The following is a 24,318-nucleotide window of genomic DNA, read 5'->3' on the forward strand; positions in this document are numbered from 1 at the left end:
CAAATCTGCTCCTCGGCTTCGTGTGATATGAGTTCTAATAAATGCTGCGCGTCCTCTGCGGTCCTCCAGCCGTCCCCCACGCCGCTGACCCCGCACGGAGTCCGGCTCCGCTCCAGCGGCGCGCCGCGTCGGTCCAAGGTCGCCACCTAGCGGTGATGTTCGACTCCTGTTCTGCCTCCAGGATTGGATTAAAGAACAAGCAGGAGCGTGACCTCCACTGCGATACATGCTAGTGCACTTTGTGGAGATTGCCAATGCTTCACTCTGTGTAGGTGAGCCTGTATTGGATTATCGTTCCTTTGCTGTTATTATATTATTATCGAGGCTTTACGGGTATTTATGTGCACTGATTCCTCCATTAGGTTCAGAGGTCTAGGTTCTTTATTTGCCATTTGTGCATAGACCAACAGTCCAGACACATTGGAAGTCTTGTGCAGGACTTTCAGAGTCAACAGTTCAGGAAAGAAAAACACACTATAATAAGAAAGAAACACATATACAATATAAAAACACTATACATAATGTGGTAATATGTACAAGAAAGGTGGTAATATGTACAAGAAAGGTGGTAATATGTACAAGAAAAGGTGGTAATATGTACAGAAAGGGTGGTAATATGTACAGAAATGTATAGAAAAGTGGTAATATGTACAGAAATGTATAGAAAGGTGGTAATATGTACAGAAAAGGTGGTAATATGTACAGAAATGTATAGAAAAGTGGTAATATGTACAGAAATGTATAGAAAGGTGGTAATATGTACAGAAAAGGTGGTAATATGTACAATAAAGATGGTAATATGTACAGAAAAGGTGGTAATATGTACAGAAATGTACAGAAAGGTGGTAATATGTACAAAAATGTACATAAAGGTGGTAATATGTACATAAATGTACATAAAGGTGGTAATATGTACAAAAAAGGTGGTAATATGTACAAAAAAGGTAGTAATATGTACAGAAATGTGGTAATATGTACAGAAAAGGTGGTAATATGTACAGAAATGTACAGAAAGGTGGTAATATGTACAGAAAGGTGGTAATATGTACATAAAGGTGGTAATATGTACATAAATGTACATAAAGGTGGTAATATGTACAGAAAGGAAGTAGTATGTACAGAAAAGGTGGTAATATGTACAGAAAGGAAGTAGTATGTACAGAAAAGGTGGTAATATGTACAGAAATGTACAGAAAGGTGGTAATATGTACATAAATGTACAGAAAGGTGGTAATATGTACAGAAAGGTGGTAATGTGTACATAAATGTACAGAAAGGTGGTAATATGACACTTTTAGATACAGTTTTAAAAACAAGTTCTCAACAAAGCAGAGGGTGAATGTTAAATAACAGGAACAATCGTCCTGAGTGCTGTTCCTGGGTTGTGAACAGAGGGGAAAGGAGAACGTTGCACATTTTGAGAGGTGGAGGAAGGTTATAGAATAAGTCACCATTGGAGTGTTGTGATGTTCTTCCCACACAAAGGCTGCGTTGTCCTGCAGAGCGGCCAGCTGTGTGCAGGTCCTCTCTCCGTGTCCTCCCACACAGGCCGTCCCGTGAGAGGAGGCAACCTTTCAGTGATCCGAGAGGAGATTGTCACGGCGTGGGCAGCTCGCCGTTCTGCTCCGGCGCACACGGCGTGGCCGGTGACTGCAGATGGCCTCCCACATCCGCACACGGCACCTTGATGATAGTGTGTCTGCCCGAGGGCCCTGAAGGCCCCGTTGAGCCTCCCAGGGGCCACGCGCAGTTGTTTAGCTTCTTTATGTGTTGTGTTGTGCTTCTCTTTGAAATTGTGTCGGTTTTCTCTCTGAATATTTGTGAGGTATTTTTATTTTGTGTCACTTTGAGGTGGTTTTGTGTCTCTTTGTAGTTGTTGTGTCACTTTGTAATTGTTTGTTTTTTCAAAATGTTGTGTATCTTTATAGTTGTTTTGTGTCATGTGTGGTCATTTTGTGTCTCTGAGGTTGTTTTGATTCTCTTCTCATATGTATTGTGTCTCTTGGTAGTTGTTTTGTATCATTTGTGGTCATGTTGTGTCTCTTTCTAGTAATTTTGAGTTTCTTTTTATATGTATTGAGTCTCTCTGTGGTTGTTTTGTGTCATTTGTGGTTGTTTTGTGTCTCTCTGAGGTTGTTTTGCATCTCTTCTCATATGTATTGTGTCTCTTTATAGTTGTTTTGTGTCATGTGTGGTCATTTTGTGTCTCTGAGGTTGTTTTGATTCTCTTCTCATATGTATTGTGTCTCTTTGTAGTTGTTTTGTGTCATTTGTGGTCATGTTGTGTCTCTTTCTAGTAATTTTGAGTCTCTTTTTATATGTATTGAGTCTCTTTTTATATGTATTTAGTCTCTCTGTGGTTGTTTTGTGTCATTTGTGGTTGTTTTGTGTCTCTCTGAGGTTGTTTTGCATCTCTTCTTATATGTATTGTGTCTCTTTGTAGTTGCTTTATGTCATTTGTGTTTTTTTTGTGTCATTTGTGGTCATTTTGTATCTCTTCTTACATGTATTGTGTCTCTTTGAGGTTGTTTTGTGTCATTTGTGGTCATTTTGTGTCTCTTCTTACATGTATTGTGTCTCTTTGAGGTTGTTTTGTGTCATTTGTGGTCATTTTGTGTCTCTTTCTAGTATTTTTGAGTCTCTTTTATATGTATTGAGTCTCTTTGAGGTTGTTTTATATCACTTGTCGTCATTTTGTGTCTTTTTGAGGTTGTTTTGAGTCTCTTCTCATATGTATTGTGTCTCTTTGTAGTTGTTTTGTGTCATTTGTGGTCATGTTGTGTCCCTTTCTAGTAATTTTGAGTCTCTTTTTATATGTATTGAGTCTCTTTTTATATTTATTTAGTCTCTCTGTGGTTGTTTTGTGTCATTTGTGGTTGTTTTGTGTCTCTTTGTGGTCATTTTGTATCTCTTCTTACATGTATTGCGTCTCTTTGTAGTTGTTTTGTGTCATTTGTGGTCATTTTGTATCTCTTCTTACATGTATTGTGTCTCTTCGTAGTTGTTTTGTGTCATTTGTGGTCATTTTGTGTCTCTTTGAGGTTGTTTTGCATCTCCTCTTAGATGTATTGTGTCTCTTTGAGGTTGTTGTATATCACTTGTGGCCATTTTGTGTCTCTTTGATGTTGTTTTGCATCTCCCTTTTAGTTGTTTTGGTATGTTGCAGTATTAGCATTCTTTTTCTGTCTCTTTTTAGTCGTTTAATGTGTTTTGTCGGGTTGTTCGTGTTTCTTCGAGTGAATATTTCGAGGCCTTTGCCCGGTAGGCCCGTTCAGTAATCCATCCCTGCCTGTAGGGCATTGCTTCCTGCTCCTTTCTGAGTCAAACCAGAACTCCATCCCATGAATCTGTGCTCTCTGCTATGTGAAATCCATATCTTTAACATGTAAATGAAGCCACACAAAGTCTTTCAAAGGCATGTTCCGATGTGTTTGTGATGGTGAGACTGAAAGACACTCAGCAGGTGTCTGAATGCCCGTTTTCTTCTCCTCTCATTACAGAGTCATACATGTGCACAAAGATATGATTGTGTCATTGTGTGGAAATATTACCCGTCGCCTCTAGCGTCCACAGTTGGCAGATCCCGAGCGCTCCAGTTCCCATGTCTTTATAGCTGTCACACCAACCTCAGGCTTCCAAGACTTGGCTTCGATATATTTATTTCCGCCCCGTACAAGGAAACGAAGGGAGGCGAATAGACCTGCCACTGTCCCAAAACGCCTCCACGGACATAGTGCAGCTTTGTTTTGTCCTTTGCAGATGCCACACAAAAAAAGTGTTTAATTTTGTTTTTTAGGGCAGCTATGGACCCGGATGATGGACAAGAAGGAGGAGGATGCTGAAGTATAACCGGTGATGAAGCAGACTAAAGCACCTGGTGCTTCACCCAAATCGGCCAATTTACCTCCGGGCATTGATTGCGCAAGAAAGAGATCGGCTCCCTCCCCTCTGACGACAAGGGGGAACCTGCAGGGTAATTTTTTTCCGACCAATCGGTAAAAAACAAAACAATGGCGAGCTGTGATGGTGGTCGGGACACGAGTGGGCGGATTGTGTCTCTTGTCTTCCTCTTATTTGTGTCGCAGTGTTTTTGATTGATTACTCTCCCATCGTTTCCTTTATCTCCCTGTCAAACCATCGGCTTTTTTATTTTGAGTGGTGGAGCACCCCCCTCCACACACACACACACACACACACACACACACACACACCTCCCCGTTCCCTTCCTGCCCACTCCCGCTTTCTACAGATGGCATCTGCTGCCCACACATCTGCATTGTGTGCCAATCACACACACCGACTCCTAATCCTTCGCTTCAGCGCACACACACACACACGCACACGCACACACACACACACACACACACACACACACACACAAACTCACACAAACTCGTGTCACAGAACGATTTGAGGATGTTTGGGACTTTAATCTGGTGAAAGTCTATAGAACCATATCAGAAGTGATTTTTTTTTTTCAAGGTAGCGTCGGATAAAAATCTAAATATTTTAACAATTTTACACCCAAATGTGTCGAAGGGGAGTGAGCGGCTTTCTTCCACCACAGCCTCAAGAACATCCGCTGCTATTAGCCACCATTGCTGTGCTAATTAGATCACTTCTCCTCATCAGGTTCCCTCATTATTATAGCTAATAGTCTTAGCGACTGGTCATAATGTGCTTATATTTGAGTTTTTATAGTATGTGTAGTCTATACATAAGCATATGATTTATGAGTGTTTGCACCCTGGACCAGCAGTAGCAGAGTTCCAGCTCCATTAGAGGAGGTGACATTAATCGTAGGAGTTTCCATTTAATACGATGACGCCAAGAGAACTAATTCAAGATGACATTTTGTGAATTTAGACGTATTGTTGGTTCAACTTCTTCGTCGACTGCGATGTAATCGTGGCAATGTGTTGTGTTACGAGAAAAATATCATCAATATTCAATGCTTTTACTTCCATACAGCTAGTTTTAGCCCATTAGAGATCTGGTTTTATGGTTTTGAGATATTAATACAGTATATAGTGTTCTATAAATAACTTACAGTCCGTCTAATCCGTTGAGGTGATGGTGTCGGCCCATGTGACCTCCTCCTGTGAGCCAATCAGAGCTCAGACTTTTGACTTGCGTCTTCAATAGCCTGCGAAATTTTCGGCTATCCCGGCCTTTCAAGGAAACCACAAGACAATCAGTCACATCTCTTCAGGAAGTCCACCGCGCATTTAGTGTCAACAAAGCAAAACCCCTCCTCCCCTCATCTCCTCCCACCTCCCTGAATACAGTTTGGGCCTTTGTTGCCACTAAAGCCCCTCCTGCTGGCCCCCGTGACCCCGCCAGGCTACGGGCCCTGCCCTTCCGCCTTCGGGACCCCCGGCTTCACGCGGCGGGGTCGGAGCGAGTGGGAGTCAGAGGAGAGACCGGACCAGAGAGAGGAGAGAGGGAATCAAAGGAGCAGCAGGAGAGCGGCTCAGAACCGGGATGTCAGAGATGAGATAGAAATCCACTGGACTGGAAATATTGCTCACACACACACAGACACACACACACACACACACACACACACACACACACACACACATAAATCTTTCCCCGGGATCTTCTCAATCCTCCTGAGGATGTTTCACAGTCACATCAATCAGCCGTTTATTCTGCAAACTACATTTTGAGTCCATAAATGACAACATGAATCGCCGATGATCCATTTAAAATGCACAAATCTGTCATCGGCGTAACTTTATTATCTCCAGAGAGCTCTATTAATTGCGTGCCTAATTTTATTCTCTTCCTGCAACTTTTCTACACAAACCCACGTCGGCACGGCAGACGGACCACGACCAACCGCTAAGCCCCGCCCCCCTCAATGTGCCACTCAAGGTGTACGTCCTGTTTCTTATTGGCTGAAAAGCCATTAGCTTAAGCCTGCTAGCTTAAGCTAATGCTAAACCTCTGATGGTTTCAAACTCCAGTTTTCAGCTAATTTGCAACAAGCGAAAAAAAAGGAAGTTTGACACCTGTTGCTAGTTTATAGGTAAATGTACGACAACATTTGGAGTAACTTTTTTGTGAGATATCATAATTTATTCAGACCTTTTATTTAGTAAGTTGCCGCAACTGTGGCCAGTTCTCATCGCCGCCGGTATGAATGCTTTCGATGAGAAACATTTGCAGCCTTTCGCAATTTTGCGCCGTTTAATTGTCCCGCCCCCCCCAGTGTGTAAAAGGGGCGGAGTCAGACAAACGCGGTATAATCCCTTTCTTACACTTTTACTCTCGTTTTAGGCTTTTAAAAAGTTAAAGGATCAAATAAGACCATCGCAACTCTTTGGTTACCAAGCATCCTCGGAGTACAGGCCGACCATCAGCTGTTCAGGTGCAGGGTTTAGTGAATGGTCAATTTTGCCATTTACAGATACAGTAATAGCACATTTCTGCCAGTGTGATAAAAAAAAAACACCTCACTGAGAATCACAAGAAAAGCCTTCTTCAGTGCCGCCATGTTAGCTCTGAAACAGCCTCCATCACCTGACCTATTCGTGACCCCGCCTCCCGGCGCGTCGGTCGATAAGCGTCGCGGCGCCGGAGCCCAGCGGGCGCTCTCTCTCTCTCCGTGGTCGCAGTGAAAGGAAGCGAGCCGCGAGAGACCCTTTGTGTCAGCGCCGAGTCGCCCGCAGGCTTTCAGAGCGCCACTCGTTGTCGGGTCCGCACCCCGTTGCTCAGCGCCCTTCAGTTTTCCAGTCCCGAGTCGTTGTTCTGGGAAATGCCACTGGTTTGAGAGCGGTCAGCGGGGGGCGGGGGGCTCTAATGCCACGCTGCAGCACCACTGAACGGAAAGTGCAACCGAAACGTGCATTTTTATAGTTGTCGCTTCTTGTTTTACGAGGCGTAAAGGTAGCAAAGTTGTGTCAAATGACTCTTTGCAACCACATGAAAAGCGGCTTCTCCCACTGCTTTGTTGCAGAAGCAGCTTTTTTGGGGGGGTTTTAGGAGGTGGGGGCTGGGTAACGATCCAACAAAACTCTCATCTGGCTCCCAGATTAAGCCGCCGCCGCTAGACGCGTTCAGATGTCTGCGGCGGGGCGCAGTCGCTCGGCGCTTAAAGCGTCAACACGAGCGACAAATCAGCCCCAAAGTCGAGGTTAGCTTTAGAGGTTTTATGTAAAAAGATTGCACGCGAAAGACGCTTGGCAGCCGCGAAATGGAATAAGAGCTCCGGGGGGAGGGGAGATGATTTAAGGACGTCTCAAAGTTAATTCATGTCGGGGCTTCGGAGCAACTCCTAATCACCACGGAGACAGACGAGGAGGAGGAGCGGGGACGAGGATGTTGTTCCACGAGGAACTTCACCGTCCAGCCTCGCTGTGTTAGGGACGGTGTGTGTGTGTGTGTGTGTGTGTGTGTGTGTGTCCATGCACAAGGATTATTTATGAAGTTTCATATGATGTCACATTGCATTGACAACAGTGATGCACAGACGTCCTCTCTCTCTCTCTCCCTCTCTCTCCCTCTCCCTCTCTCTTTCCCGCCCTCTCTCTCTCTCCCACTGTCTCTCTCCCACTGTCTCTCTCCCACTCTCGCCCTCTCTCTCTCTCCCACTCTCTCTCCCTCTCTTCCTCTCTCCCTATCTCTCTCTCTCTCTCTCTCCCACTCTCTATCTCTCTCTCTCGCCCTCTCTCTCTCTCCCACTCTCTCTCCCTCTCTCTCTCCCTCTCTTCCTCTATCCCTATCTCTCTTTCTCTCTCTCCCACTCTCTCTCTCTCTCTCCCTCTCTCTCTCCCACTCTCTATCTCTCTCTCCCTCTCTCTCCCACTCTCTCCCTCTCTCCCTCTCTCTCTCCCACTCTCTATCTCTCTCTCTCGTCCTCTCTCTCTCTCCCACTCTCTCTCCCTCTCTCTCTCCCTCTCTTCCTCTCTCCCTATCTCTCTTTCTCTCTCTCCCACTCTCGCTCTCTCTCTCCCTCTCTCTCTCCCACTCTCTATCTCTCTCTCCCACTCTCTCTCCCTCTCTCTCTCCCACTCTCTCTCTCTCTCTCTCTCTCTCTCTCTCTCTCTCTCTCTCTCTCTTGTAACTTATAGCTTCACGACTCCAAACACAGAGCGTCCCGGTCCCACGCGAGCCGACTCTTCGGTGTGAGTTCGCGTCCCGATTGACGTCGTCTCCTGATTGTTTTTGTGAGAATGGAGCGAAGCCACACAAGTTAAGTGGGAGTTTATGAGCTCACAATCAAGCATTTGGCCTTTCAGATCTCCCTCTCGGGCCAACTGGTACAAAAGAAAAGAGAACTGCGGTTTCCTCGTTACTGCAAACACATAACATCGTGTTGATGTCATTTCCAGGGAGCGAGGTGGGAAAACAGCCCCTCCCCCCTGTGTTCAGCATCACGCAATCACACTGCAGGGCCACGTCGCTCCCAGTGTCACAACAAGCAACGAGTCCAGCAAAGAGTTGTGGACGTTCAGCGGCTGCACACACTGGGCTGTCTTTAACGGATGGAGTTCATACAAATCTGCTTTCTTCACCACAGAGATTGATGCCAGTGATGGAGAAGAAAAAACGGAAAATCTGAGGTCTCCTCCTATCCAGCATCCGAGACGATCGGACGAGGAGGAGGAGGGGGAGGAGGAGGAGGAAGAGGGGGAGGAGGGGGAGGAGGGGGAGGACGAGGACGAGGAGGAGGGGGAGGACGAGGAGGAGGAGGAGGAGGACGAGGACGAGGACAAGGAGGAGGAGGAGGAGGACGAGGAGGAGGAGGAGGACGAGGACGAGGAGGATGACGAGGACGAGGAGGAGGAGGGGGAGGAGGAGGAAGAGGGGGAGGAGGGGGAGGAGGAGGACGAGGAGGAGGACGAGGAGGACGAGGAGGAGGACGAGGAGGAGGACGAGGAGGATGACGAGGACGAGGAGGAGGAGGAGGAGGAGGAGATGCCGCTGCCGGGAGATGAGCTCTCCTCCTCCCGCCGGAGACATAAAGAAATAGGCGAACTTCTCGCTTACTTATGTCGGTTCAAATCGATGGAGGACGAGGAGGAGGAGGAGGAGGAAGAGGAAGAGGGGGAGGAGGAGGAGGAGGAGGAGGAGAACGAGGAGGACGAGGAGGATGAGGACGAGGACGAAGAGGAGGACGAGGAGGAGTACGAGGAGGAGGACGAGGGGGAGGACGAGGAGGACGAGGACGAGGAGGAAGAGGAGGAGGAGGAAGAGGACGAGGAGGAGGAGAACGAGGAGGACGAGGAGGACGAGGAGGATGAGGACGAGGACGAGGAGGAGGACGAGGAGGAGGAGATGCCGCTGCCGGGAGATGAGCTCTCCTCCTCCCGCCGGAGACATAAAGAAATAGGCGAACTTCTCGCTTACTTATGTCGGTTCAAATCGATGCGTCAGTTTTAAACTATTTGAACAGTTAAATATTACTGTTGAACATTAAAGTGTTCTAATTCATACACCTGGTCTCCCACAGCGTCTCATCCTTCCACATCTAACATCTGCACCGGCTCTAAATGACCACGAAGAGGCCGTTCAGACCTGCGTTTACCCGTCTGCACATCGGGCCAATCGCAGCTTGAAGTGGACACGATTATCGGATTGTTCTTTTCAGATATTTACAAAAAAAAGAATTTGGACGCCGACCCCATGGACTCCACCAACAGAAGGTCTCAGACGCAGCTGAACAAAGCGACGACAGAGGCTCTACGCTGTCTTTGCATGATCAACAAGTGATTAGAAAGAGCTCATATTCAATAATATATGTGTAATAATATGCTCTTTTGTTCCAATTATAAGGTGCATTTTTACAACAGCGCCATATGCATAACGTAGATGTGACCTCCAACAGTTAAAACCCTGTGAATCAATATTAGAACCTTGGTGTATTAACCAACATGGGGATGTGATCCATGCCCCTCGAGACATAAAGCAGACGCCACAGTGCAGGAGCCTCATAGTCATACCCCACACAGAGATGGGCAAAAGGACAAATATTGAGTTCGGACCAACGCTTATTTTCCTCACCCCCTCTTCCTCTCCCCCTCTTCCTCCCCGTGGGCGTCGGGGGAGGAGGCGGGGGAGGAGGCGCGGGAGGAGGCGGGGGAGGAGGCGGGGGAGGTCGGGACGAGCGTGGCGATCACCTCAAGGTGGGCTGGGTTGCTCTGGCTGAGCAGAGACAGTGGCGAGGGCCTATTGAGTTGCACAGGGGGCCGTCGAGCTGTCGAGACCACTGAGGATCACACACACACACACACACACACACACACACACACACACACACACACACACACACACACAGTGAAGATATCTATTAGCTGCATTAATCCTTGCACCTGACGTCAAACCTCGGCCTAAATCAGATAAAAACGACTTCCCAATATATATGTATATGCCTTTTCTTTAAAATTCCGTACATGAACTACACACACACACACACACACACTGAGCACACTAATGGTGAAGTAGAGACGCGAGGCACACAGTCCAAAAACACAACACACATGCAAACACAAAAGCAAACTAATTCAAAATGCTCAAACAGAGTCGTGCAGAGCGACTGACAGCTGCCCACATATTTGCTTGAAAAGAAAAAGCATTCAAGCACACAGATGGGGGGAGAGAGAGAGAGAGAGAGAGAGGGAGAGAGAGAGAGAGAGAGAGAGAGAGAGAGCGGAGGAAGATCCAGTCGCACCAACCATCTGAAACACAGCGGCAACACTTGCAGCAAGGCGGCTCTGTGTGCTGATAACTAGCTGTGCCAACCCAACAGCAAATATCAAGCCGGGGAAGCTGTGTGCCGTCTCCCACCGGACCCAAAGTAACACAAACAGACATCCAGACATGTGCTGCAAATAAAAAGAGGAGAAGAAGAAGAAGAAGATGAAGAGATTTACTCTCAGTCAGAATCCAAACATGCACGCTTACACACATGCGGACAAAAAATCATCGTAAAATTCACTCATACTTATGCAGATCATCCCTCCTCACACACACACACGCACACACATACACACACACTTAAGCACACAGGTAGCACCTCAGTGCCAAAATAGCAATTACCCATCCTGTGCTGTGAGATAGGAGCTGCTGGCCCCCGGAGCAGCCGCCTGTTATTACTTATGTAAATATCGCATGGCAGTGTCTCTATCCAATTTGGAAGAGAATGACAGTGTGTGTGTGTGTGTGTGTGGTTTATCGACGTAGGGGTGCAGGTAAGAAAAGAGTGTGTGTTTGTGTGTTTGTGTTGGCTGTGTGTGCACTTGTGAAGGCGGACCGTATTTCTAGTCATTTCTAGTGGAATTGGGAGGCGGAAAGACCGCAGAGATGTGATGAAGGACATCGCGGAGGAGAGGTGCAATACATTTAGGATAGAAATGGGTTTTGTTATTGAAAAAAAAAAACACCCCCGAAAAAAAAAAATTCTCAAATTGAGCTTTTCACTCTTTGGGGAATGGCTTCAGACGATAAGGAGAACAAGATGATCTCCAACAACTTTTACGTGAGATGTCCATGGTTTCGCTCCTCTGAGCTTAATATTGACAAACAACCTATATCGTATACGTCTGAGCATGGGACGAGATTCTTTTTTTGTTCTTTTGCAATTGTCTTTTTCGATCTGCTGCACCTGTCTATACGGTGTGCAAAAAAAACCCACATGATTTTAGTTATGAAATGATAAAGAAGTGCAAAATTAAAGCAGCACTACTTAACAGATTTAATCCTTTGGGATACGACCCCAACTCACTGTGGAGGACTGTGGAAATGACAAGACTAGGTGTCTGCTCCGCGTGGCTGATTCCCCAGCGTAACTTAGCGTGTTAGCATGCTAACATTTGCTAGCTAGCATAAACAAAGTACAGCTGAGGCTGAGAGGAACGTAATTTGTTGTTCATGCACCAAAGGTTTGAACCAAATAATCTTTTTGATCTCAGAGCAATTCATCAAATACAGTTGTTGAGCACATTTTCACTCAAACCCACAAATGCAGACGTTATGCTGCTGCTCGAGGGGAAAAGTGAGGATGATCGCCAAATTTAGCGAGGCTCATCCTCTTGGGATCACGAGCGTCCGCACAAAATTTAGTGGCGATCCATCCAAGTGTTGTTGAGACGTTTCCATCTGGACCGACCAACCCGGACGCCACCGCCTACCCGCTGCTTTTAGCTTAAAACAAACAAACAACCAGCAGCCAGCTGCCCGACAAGTGACACACAATTCCACATTTCTTGCAGTCACGAGACCACGTCAACCGCAAACAGCCAGAGCTCACAGTGTGATCTGATTTCCAGCAGCTTTTCACACTCGCTGTTTAATGGCTACAGAAAGTCAACAGTAGCCGTGCTAATAATTGACCGGCTCCTGTTTGCCTCGGCTCAGACAGGTGGAGGATGAAGAGATACCGCGCTGCTCCTTTCACCTCCGCCACGACCCCGCGACCTTCAGCATGCGTCACAGCGCTCTGCATTAACATGGGAATGACAACACAGAGCGTGTAGCTAGACAATTTATTTTACGATGACGATTCATTTGTCAGTGAGCGACACATTAGATTGGTGTGTTTTTCAAAAGTAAATAAAATGTGTTTCTTATATTTCCCAATCGCGAGGTTTAAACTGTTGGACACGAGTGGGACAAGTAGTGTAAAGCTTAGCCATGCTGTCATAATACTTTGAAAGATGGGAAAAACACTAATGCAAAGTATGCAGTGATGCACGATAACACAATAATCACCTATATCAACGGAAAAAACTATAGTTTAAACCTTATAACTTACACGTAGAAACCCAATGAATAAATGAAAGACAGTATTACATGCACATTGGCATTATGATAGTGGTTTATTACACAAGTAGGTAGTTGCAGAGGCTGGACAAGGTCCTTGTCTTATCTTGTCTTAGCTCTAAATCCCAAAATGTAGGAAACATTTAGTGAAAATGTAAAGATAAGTCAAGATCAACAACTCCAAGCCAGGTGTAAATCCTCCACCTTGCGTTTAGAGTCCTGAATGCCATTCAGGACTCATTCAAGACTTAAACAGCTGTAGATGGAATTTACAGAAATAATGAGCAGGTGCTCCTCAGTCTGTCATTACTGCCGCACACTTGCAATTATTTGTTATTTCTGAGCCTAATTGTGTTGCGTGTGGTTTTGTGATTTAGAGTCTGTTTGGATTTTGTCGAGTCAAAGTCGTCAGGTTCAGGACTTAAATCTGGTTCGAGTCCAGTGTCTTCTTCTGAGTTACGGCTGCTTATCCATTGCAACGTTACACACTAATGCACACACAAAAACAAGTCACACACTCTACTTAAAAGCGTGAGCAACAGAAGCGCTAACAGAGAAGGCACCAGCTTGTGGTGAAGATGGAATTTGCAGCGTTTTACAAAAGAAAGGTCAATAAATAAAACTATGAATCTGATATTTTAGTCAATATTTTGACCGAAATGGTCCTATTTTTAGCATCCTTGTAACACGGTCCTGCTGTCCCTCTGAGTGAGCTCTGCATCAGGCCACTCGAGACACACTGAATCCACTTACAGCTAAAAGCAGGTGGGCTTCCATCCATCCCACCACTATACGTACGGATATACCTTTAGAGTGGAGTCCCCAGTGTCCCACCCCCCCTCCATCGTCCTCTCAAGTTCCCCCCTCAAAGGTTGCAGGTAAATGGGGTAATCTCCTGGCCCATCGCCCCTCTCTCTGGATGAATGAAACTCAAGCCCCCCATCACAGCGTTTAGATCCCCGTCCTGCCCACTCCCCAACAAGGCCCACCTATTCCCCTCTCTCTCTCTCTCTCTCTCTCTCTCTCTCTCTCTCTCTCTCTCTCTCTCTCTCTCTCTCTCTCTCTCTTTCCCTCTCCTTCTCTCTCTCTCCTCCTATCTAATCACAGTCCATTAGCCGCCCCATTAAAATTCTTTTGTCCAATTTGGGAGGAATGCTACCCTCGTGGAAAAACAGAATGGAGCCACAATAGGGCCTTTTCAAATCGCGCTCGACTTTTATTACTGAGAGTCGCTGAGGAGTGCCACCCACCTCCAAGCACCGCTGTGTCTTACAGTCCCCTCCTGTGTGTGTGAGTGTGTGTGTCTGTGTGTGTGTGTGTGTGCGCGTGTGTGTGTCTTACATTTTGGGTTCGAGAGAGAAGACAGTATATTGAAAATATAACCTGTGCATTATGCTCTTGACATATAGGGAATACAATTTAGACGACAATACAGGATGTTCCAAAAGTAGAATTGCCGCCTTGAGGTTGTAATAAAAAGTCAAACTCACAGTTTATATCCACGTCTCTCCAAAATGTCAACACTTCATCATTTTATCCTGTTAGATATACGTGTGAAATTGTCAGATTTAGCTTATAATGTATTGAGTTATGGCCCAAAATGTGTTATCTGATCACCAAAATCGAATTGTGCCAAATTGTAATTTATTGGCTCATGTCATTCATGTGTTTTTCACAAGAATGGGACAGGCTTTAAGTGACAGCGACCTTTGATCACCAAAATCGGATCGGTTCATCCTCGAGTCCGAGTGGACGTGTGTGCCAAATTTGAAGAACCTTCAGGCGTCCCTGAGTTGTTGCATTCACAAAAATCGGGCGAACGGACAGAGTGGGGACATGAAAAAGTATTCAATTTAATTAAATTAAAACTATTCGACCGTCCACACTGATAGCTCCTGGGCCATCCAGAGCAGGGACCTTTTGAGGACCAGGGGAACTAAATCATGACCCCATACGGGTTCCTGCGTTTCTTGGAATCATGCAAAGGTTTCTGTTGTTGAACAATGTCAGACTTTAGAGTGGAAAAGTCAAGATTCCCCCTGCCTGTGGCCTTTTCTTTTCCAAAACAGGCACTTTTACAAGGCACCACAGAACTTTTTTCTTTCGGCACTTTCACAGCGGAAACATTGGTCCAGCTTCGGTTCCCGGGGCCTAGTTCCTGCCAATCCGCAGTACATTGTGATAGTGCTCAAACGCCTCCAGCCTGCTGTAACTGGGGTAGAATTTATTTAGTCTATAAGCGAGCTCTAGGTGTCAGGTGTGATGGGAATTGCTTGTCTAGACGGTTAAACACAGTAGTCAACTTTTCAGCAACTCCAAAAAAAAAAGAGACATACAGACACAACACACACAGAGGAAACTTCAGAAACAATAAGTCAAACTTAAAGTTGCCCTCCAGACATGTTTTAGTGAGCAGAAACACTCTGTGATTCATGTTGCGTTGAGCATGGTTTTCTTTTAAAGGGACTGGAAGGACGTTCACTCTTTCTTCTTCATTGACAAATTGAGACGCCTTCAGTAGAGGAATGTGGGGGGAAAAACTCTCTGGTGACTCACCGGTATTGACAAGGTCAAACATTTCAGGGGAGGTAAACACAAGACACACACATTCTTGGGTGGAGGGGATCTTTAAATGACCTTTGCAAATAAGTTCCCAATGTTGGCAGAAATAAATGTTTCCACTACTTTAAAGACGGGCATGTTGCCTTTGTATTTAAAGCCTCCCTCTCCGCCTCTGCACTTTTTTTTTTGCATTCATTCAAATAACTCATTTGCACAGTGACTCTTATCTAATCTCATGCAAACATGTGTCTCCATCACACTTTGCCAGTCAAATTTAGCCTCATCCTCAGTTTTTCAGAAAGCAATGCAATGACTTCCAACTCCTGGTTGAAAACCGTGCATTGCTGTTGCAAGCTACGCTTATTAAAAACACAGACCGTGTATAAGAAGTGGGCGGAGTCATCGTGACCTCACCTATTGGTTTGTGGACTGGCATTTCGCCATCTTGGTTTACGACCATCACCAAGTTGTGTTTTTTTGGCAACTGATGAATGGAAATAAATCAAGAGAAAAGTAGAGTGATTTTCTATAGACTTCTATACAACCAGAGGAGTCGCCCCCAGGTGGTCAGGAGAGAGAATGCAGCTTTAACACATGAAGGATAGACTTCTAAACAACCAGAGGAGTTACCCCTCGGTGGTCAGTAGAGAGAATGCAGCTTTAACACATGATGCATAGACTTCTATACAACCAGATGAGTCACCCCCTGATGGACAGTAGAGAGAATGCAGCTTTAACACATGAAGCATATACTTCTATACAACCAGAGGAGTCACCCCCAGGTGGTCAGGAGAGAGAATGCAGTTTTAACACATGAAGGATAGACTTCCAAACAACCAGAGGAGTCACCCCTCGGTGGACAGTAGAGAGAATGCAGCTTTAACACATGATGCATAGACTTCTATACAACCAGATGAGTCACCCCCTGATGGACAGTAGAGAGAATGCAGTTTTAACACATGAAGGATAGACTTCCAAACAACCAGAGGAGTCACCCCTCGGTGGACAGTAGAGAGAATGCAGCTTTAACACATGAAGTATATACTTCTATACAACCAGAGGAGTCACCCCAGGTGGTCAGGAGAAAGAATGCAGCTTTATCACATGAAGCATATACTTCTATACAACCAGAGGAGTCACCCCAGGTGGTCAGGAGAGAGAATGCAGCTTTAACACATGAAGGATAGACTTCTATACAACCAGAGGAGTCACCCCTAGGTGGTCAGTAGAGAGAATGCAGCTTAAACACATGATGCATAGACTTCTATACAACCAGATGAGTCACCCCCTGATGGACAGTAGAGAGAATGCAGCTTTAACACATGAAGCATATACTTCTATACAACCAGAGGAGTCGCCCCCAGGTGGTCAGGAGAGAGAATGCAGCTTTAACACATGAAGGATAGACTTCTATACAACCAGAGGAGTCACCCCTAGGTGGTCAGTAGAGAGAATGCAGCTTAAACACATGATGCATAGACTTATATACAACCAGATGAGTCACCCCCTGATGGACAGTAGAGAGAATGCAGCTTTAACACATGAAGCATATACTTCTATACAACCAGAGGAGTCACCCCAGGTGGTCAGGAGAGAGAATGCAGCTTTATCACATGAAGCATATACTTCTATACAACCAGAGGAGTCACCCCAGGTGGTCAGGAGAGAGAATGCAGCTTTAACACATGAAGGATAGACTTCTATACAACCAGAGGAGTCACCCCCAGGTGGTCAGGAGAGAGAATGCAGCTTTAACACATGAAGCATATACTTCTATACAACCAGAGGAGTCACCCCCTGGTGGTCAGCAGAGAGAATGCAGCTTTAACACATGAAGCATATACTTCTATACAACCAGAGGAGTCACCCCCTGGTGGTCAGCAGAGAGAACGCAGGTTTAAAACCCTTCCGCATCGGCTTCACTCGACAGAACCTAAGATTGACGCCTGGCTACAAATCCTCACCGTATTTCATTGACACAGAATCAGCATAAAAAAAAAAAAACCACTAACAACACGTCGTTTAAATTGTCAGGCCTTATTTCATGCTCAGCTTTGCCGTCAAACACGGCAATGAATTGATGTCACGGTTTAGTGAGCGTCTCACTTCCCTCACTACAACTGTTTTCCACAGCGTGACATCTCACAGCGTGTCCTTGAGCTTGTATTTCAGACGCTTGTGGTCGTGTTTCTCATCCTCACGGCAGAGACGTTTAGTCTGTGGACGTGTCAGAGCCTCCGAGAGTTTATCCGATTTATATATTTTACATACTCTGCATGCTTTCATGTTTTGTGCTTCTGACATGTATGTTTTCATCCTCAAAGAATGCAACATAATCTATGTTTCTCTTCAACACAATTATCCCTTATTTATTTGCTTTGCATGTGTTGTTTTATGAGTTTTATGAGCCTCTGTGTGGCACGTCTTAATAGTACTTATGAGTGTCATGAATGATGTTTCTTGTCATATAAATATTCTATCTTCTTTTATTGTCTCTGCATGCTTGCTAAATGATGCATACCTTTGTAATTTTAATCTTATATTCTATCCTGGGACTACAGAAGAAAAACGCTTGCCTCATTTACAGGACTGTTTTATTAATGTGCACTGTCCCCACCAAATAAACCAATATAAATACATTGGTTGCTTTTAAGATTGGTTGAGAGTCCCCCAGCAGAACGTGGGAACCCCTTTAAGAAGTGGACGAGTGTATGGATCCAGATAGCACACACACTGATGCTGGACTGGCACACACACTCGGGCTTATCTCTCAGCATTCTGGGACACAGGCTGCAGACGACAGGCAGGTATGACAGGCCGAGACACGGCGATAACAGACAGGACCGGCCATCTGACAGATGGTATACGTGTGTGTGTGTGTGTGTGTGTGCCGGACGGAGTGACTGGAGGAAGAACAGCGCAGACGAATTGGAGGAAACACAGACCCTATACGTGAGACTGCAAGTGTGTGTACTCGCACGCCATCGAGTGTCGCTTCCATTACACCTCCCGCACGGTTATTACTAAAAATGAGGCCGGCACTCGTAGGAGAAGGTGGGGGGGAGGGGGAGGGGGGATTTCCAATACCAGTTCCCTAATATGCAACAAAAGGGTGCACATGTATCACTAATGCTCGGTGCTTTGGGTGTTTGGCTGTTTTTGTCCATTAACACAACACTTGCAAACAGATTATAACAAGTACGCATTAAGTGGGACGGGAAATGGCTCGGATGTCATGTGTGAGTGGGTGAGTATGGGTGGAATACGGCGGTTTGGATAACCCTGATGTGAATGCGAGTGGGTGGGAAAGGGGGGAGGGTGACATTGAGAAAAGGTCCCAGCATCTATGTATATGTGTGTGTGTGTGTGTGTGTGTGTCCTTTATACTGTAAGCCTGGATGTAATCCAGAGCAGGAAGCAGGGCAGGGCGTTACAGTAGGTGTTAAAGCTCCACTGCTTCCCTGAAACACTGCCGCTGACTGTTTCACTCAGTGCCTGCTAATATGGAGGCCCTATTGGGTTTCCGCGCCGCCGCGGCCCGTTCTGAGCGCCTGCAAAGCCCTGTCGTCGCGAAAAAGAGCGAACAGTCAAGGTCGCTCAGACGTTAAAAGGAGTCGGTTCCTTTGAGAACAATGTGCAAGATTGAGCGTCCGGCGATGCAGAAACGGCTGAATGACGGAGTGAAGAAATGACACTTAGCACGTATGCTAGTTATAATGTGAGGCTTCTCCTCCGTCTCCTCGCTGACTTGAATTATTACGACATAAAAGATGTTTTTTCGGGAGCCGGCGTCAAAGATCTGGAGTTTGAGCTCCAGATGGTTGTTTTCCCCGACAACATTCATCCCCGGTTTCATCCGCGTCTGACAAATGTTATTTCCCCAAACTCCGGCGGCCATGACACAGGAACCTGGCTGTCTCTTCAAAAGAAGGAGACACGTCAACACTAACTCTCTTCAGGCCCGGCGGACATCGGGCAACGACCTGTCAACAAGATCTCCGCGCTCCTTACCGGCCTCTCCTCCTTCCCCCGGACCTCCCGTCCCCTCTTCATTGGATGATAACGACCTCGGAGCGGTGCCTGATGGTCCATCCTGCTACTTTTCCCTCTCTTTGATGATCATCATGTGTTACCTGCTGCTTTGTCTTCTATGCGACACATTGACGCTTCGTTAGCATCGCAGAGGATTGCGATCCAAACTACAACGCTGCACTAATTGGAGGATGTTTATTGTGTGAAATGAGGGTTTTAAACTGACCTGAGACCAGTTCTTCCTTCTTGATGCTGAGGTGCTTTATGACACTTTATATTCCTTCTCCACTATATCTAAGGGAGCGTTGCTTTCTATCCTGCGCTCCATCTATCTGTCAGCTGGAGTTGATTCAAATGTTATATAAAAACCAGCCCCGTCTACAGGAAGCTAGTGGTTCCCAACCTTTTTGGCTTGTGACCCCTTTCAGTAAAGCCGGTGTCTGGCTGGGGGCCCTGCTCATGTTTCATGTGTCTACGAGTTGTTAGATTCAAAGAGACATTTCAGATGGTTTGAGACCCAAAGATGTAAAACAAATCAAATATCAAAGAAAAAAACAATTACAGAGCATCAGACTCATCATGTGGCCCATTGGAGGTGTTGGAAACCACCAAACAAAACAAAACAACAGACAGAAAACCCAACTGGCACGTGCAGCTTTGGCTGATCCAGGATCAGAACCCTGGCTGCCGGTGGAGTGTTAATGTGGGCTGAATGGAGGCCGGCGGGGGACTTTGGACAGAAGCTCCCGGAGATCAATGAGGACTAACGGCGTGATAACGACTTGGGGATCGGTGCCGGTGTGAGAGCGGTGGGGGCGTGGCCTATCACAGCTTTACAGGAAGTAAAGTATTTGTGTAACCTTCTCTTTGCTGCCGCAGTGACCCACTTTCCCCAAAGGGGGTGATTCAAGTTTTATCTCATTTTTACTGTTGTGAAGAAAAAAGCATAATGTGAGGCTCATTAATTTTCAAAGAAAACACATAAGATTACGATATCTGTTCTGTGGAAAATAGTGCATGAAATCAGCTTCATGTGACTGTTACCCAAGATGTATGTCGGCCATTTATATTTATATTTCCACTGTGAAAATATCAAGCAGCATGAGATCTCGGCCATTTGTCTTCACTTTGGAACGAGTGAAGGCAGATGAGGAAATGCACGAAGCAGCTTAGCAGCTGGACGTTTACAATTTACGAGCACTGGTCCCACAATAACCTTCATTTCACAGTTTGTTGAATTTGTTGTTGCCGACCACTGCGCTTCCTTCTCTTATGGCCCGTCTATTTATTCATGTGTGCGTCAGGTGGGAGACGATCATTTGAAGACGGTGTCCTCACTTTGGTGTCAATGCACACATTCAGGCTGGCTTTAAAGATGTGAGGCTGGGGGGGGTGGAACACACACACATGCAGAAACACACACTCACACACTCAAACAAGGCCACGTGGTCTCCTATACGTCTTTGTTGCATCCTATCATCATCATCATCATCATCATCACGCAAATGTTGAAGATACGTGATTTCCATTTGTTTAGTCTGCGGCTCGCTGCTTTAAAAACGCAGAAATCTGTCCCGCTCACAAACGGGCAAACACAAAACAGGAATGCAAGATATTTAGCACAGGTATTGTAAACTTTCAATCACATCAGGTGACCTTCGTCAGCAGAATACGTGGACGAGACCATGTGGTTCGCTTGGAAGCTCCAAAATAGACCTTGAGGTGGGATTGTTTATCGTTCTAAAAAAAAGTTTGAGGTAAATAAACTCCCAACCCCACTTTTTTCCACCCAATGCAACATCTAAAAAGGTCAATTCCCTTGCTGGAAGGGAGAGTTTTCAGCCGATAACCGGTAGCCAGAGCAAGCTCTACGGCTCCCGCATATGGAGCCGCATACGAGGCACGAGCCAGCGCCTCGGGCTGTGGAGGTTTTTTTTTCAAATCAGGCGTTGTTATTGCAGGAGGTCGGGAGGGGAGCAGATGCTCCGCTCATTCAATCATGCGTGTCACGGCGCGGACCGCTCTCTGGCTGCCGAGCTCGACTATCTCGGCACCGCCAACCCTCCGCCGACGAGGTGTGTGTGTGTGTGTGTGTGTGTGTGTGTGCCGGGTGCTAATCTGAGCCAGGTGGTGGAAGACCCCATCACTGTCGTCGTGAGCGTGACAACAAACTGCAGAGGCACCTCACAACCCGCACCGACCCCACAGCCAGCAGGAAATGTGCGTGCGTGTGTGTGTGTGTGTGTGTGTGTGTGTGTGTGTGTGTGTGTGTATGTGTGTGTGTGGGAAAGACACAGAAACCCAAGTATTAATAGATAGAAAGATATTAAGGTTGTTTTTCTCCGTGTGTGTGTGTTTGTGTGTGTGTGTGTGTGTGTGTGTGTGTGTGTGTGTGTGTGTGTGTGTGTGTGTGTGTGTGTGTGTGTGCGCGTGTGTGTGTGGGAAAGAGACAGAAACCCAAGTATTAATAGATAGAAAGATATTAAGGTTGTTTTTCTCCGTGTGTGTGTGTTTGTGTGTGTGTGGGCTTGTGTGTGTGTGTGTGCGTGTGTGTGTGTGTGTGTATGTGTCCTTGATCTTCCGCGGAAGCCCACCCGTAACTCGACACATTGAGGCGATCGGGGTGCTGGTGGAGTGTCAGCTGGTGACAGAGGGCTGTTTACCTACCATGACGGATGGGAGTGGGGTCACCAGAGAGGCAAGCATTTCATCTAACGCCACCTCTGACCAGCACACACACACACACACACACACACACACACACACACACACACACACACACACTCACGTCTCCTGAGCCTGCACTGTCTCTTTGTGTTCAGGTTTTACTCGAGCTGGAAGCCAATATTTCTCACCAGTCCTCCTTTACACCGTCTCTTTAAATTTATTGCAAATCTGTTTCTTATCAGAATGATATTTATTTTCCTTAATCGCTCATTTTGAATGTAATATTAATACAACTATAATTTACTATGTTGCTGGATGTCCATCTTGAGCATTTCTTTATGTTTTTATAGAAGATGCGGCAAATATTGGTTCAGAAAATCTCCTCTCTTTTGTCTACTCTCTATTATTTGGCACTTTCAGCTGTCCTTAAAATAATCTGTGTTTATTTAAAGATCTGGGAAAAGACCAGCGGGACGTCTTCACATGTTGGTCCTCATGAGGAGGAGGATTTGAATGTGTAAAATGTACATTTGTTCAATACTTTATGGATTTATTACACAGCTTTTTATGGGATATCATGTCTTATTTCATAGTATAGCACTGAATGTTTTTACTAGGATTCTTATTTTGAGGATGATGTAGTCTAAACACCTATATGGTGAAAAAGTAGCTTCAACATCATTGGCTAAATATCATCATTGTGAACTTTCACTGTGAACAGGTAGTGTGCATGAGGGGTTTCAGAGAACGTGTACCGTAAAAGTCGGGTTACAAGCCGCTCCTACCTCCAGTGGGTGTCCCCGCTGTAGCAAGCTAGCTAGCTGCTGCGCTAGCTAGCTGCTGCGCTAGCTACTACTGTCCGCGTCGGGTGTTGAGCCGGGGCTGGTCCCGCTACTTTCGGTGGTTGTCAGGGAGCTAGCGGAGCGCTAGCAGGAGCGCTAGCTAGCTACAGCGGGGAGCTAACGGGGACACTGACCGTAGGTAGTAGCGGCTTGTAACCCGACTTTTTTACGGAATATGCAGGTTTTTCAAACCGCTGCTTGGCCAAAGGGCTGAGAGGACAAACAGTCACAGAAGTTTCCGGCGAAGGAGACAAACGGCAACCGCATCACGCGAACGTCACGTCTCCATCGCCGCCGACCGGAGCTGAAGCCGGTCAACACCCGGGCCGTGACCGTTTGTTATTTGTCTCTGGAATGAAGCGTTTCCCACTGAAGATGAAGCCAGATGTTGTTGTTGTAGTTTTTTTGGTCCAGTTGGAGAAAAAAAAAGCTGGTGGGAGAAAGAGAAGCAACATGCTAAAGTTTCAGGCCGTTAAACCAAAACAACGCCCTCAGAAGTCGTTTGAATGTTTGAAAAAAAATCCTTTTAGAAGAAAACTAAGAAACTTTCACTGAACGTAGATGATTTTGCTCAAGTTAGGAGCAAAGAAAGGAAATATGAGATTTTTAAGATGTCTTACTTTTCTGGAAGGGATTGCTCTTCGTGATGAACCCACAGATCAACAAACCCACGTCATCCATCGTTCATATAAGAATGTTGCTTTTAGCTCATTTTCAGCTTAAATTAAATTACGACAAATCTTGGATTTCTCAATAATTCTCACCATGTTTGTTAAATCTTCTTGACATGTGGATAAATATGTAAGTGTAGTAATACCACGTCATTTATTGACAGCTTCCTTGTGTGGTGCACAGTGAAGGAGAAGAATAGGTGTGATATTATGGGGTGCTGGAGCTCGTCTCTGCATCGGTGACACCAGAGATGTGATTCCTCGCTGCAAAGGAAGAGAATGTTTGCGTGTCGCCTGCAGAGTACGGGCCGCATACTAAAGGCTTTCCGGCAGCGCGGAAAAGATTGACAGCACTTCCAGTTTGTTTGTTTCTCTCCTCCGGCGATCGCCATGCCGACACACTAATGGAGCACCTGTTCACCGGCCCGGCTGGTCCAGCAGAGAGGATGCTGGGAGGTGGACGGCTCGCCGGGCGTCTGGCCTTTAAGACAATGGAGTCATTACAGAGGATCCTAAACCTGGGACAGATGCACACACACACACACACACACACACACACACACACACACACACACACACACACACACACACACACACACACACATCCAAACATCCACACACACACATCCAAACATCCACACACACAAGCACATAAGCACACGCACAAGCACACAAACACACACACACACACACGTAAACACACACACACACACAAACATAAAACACACATCTCACAGACACACACACATACATCACACACACGTACACATACACAC

The sequence above is a fragment of the Taurulus bubalis genome (assembly GCF_910589615.1).
Source record: "Taurulus bubalis genome assembly, chromosome: 10".
Classification (NCBI taxonomy): Eukaryota; Metazoa; Chordata; class Actinopteri; order Perciformes; family Cottidae; genus Taurulus; species Taurulus bubalis.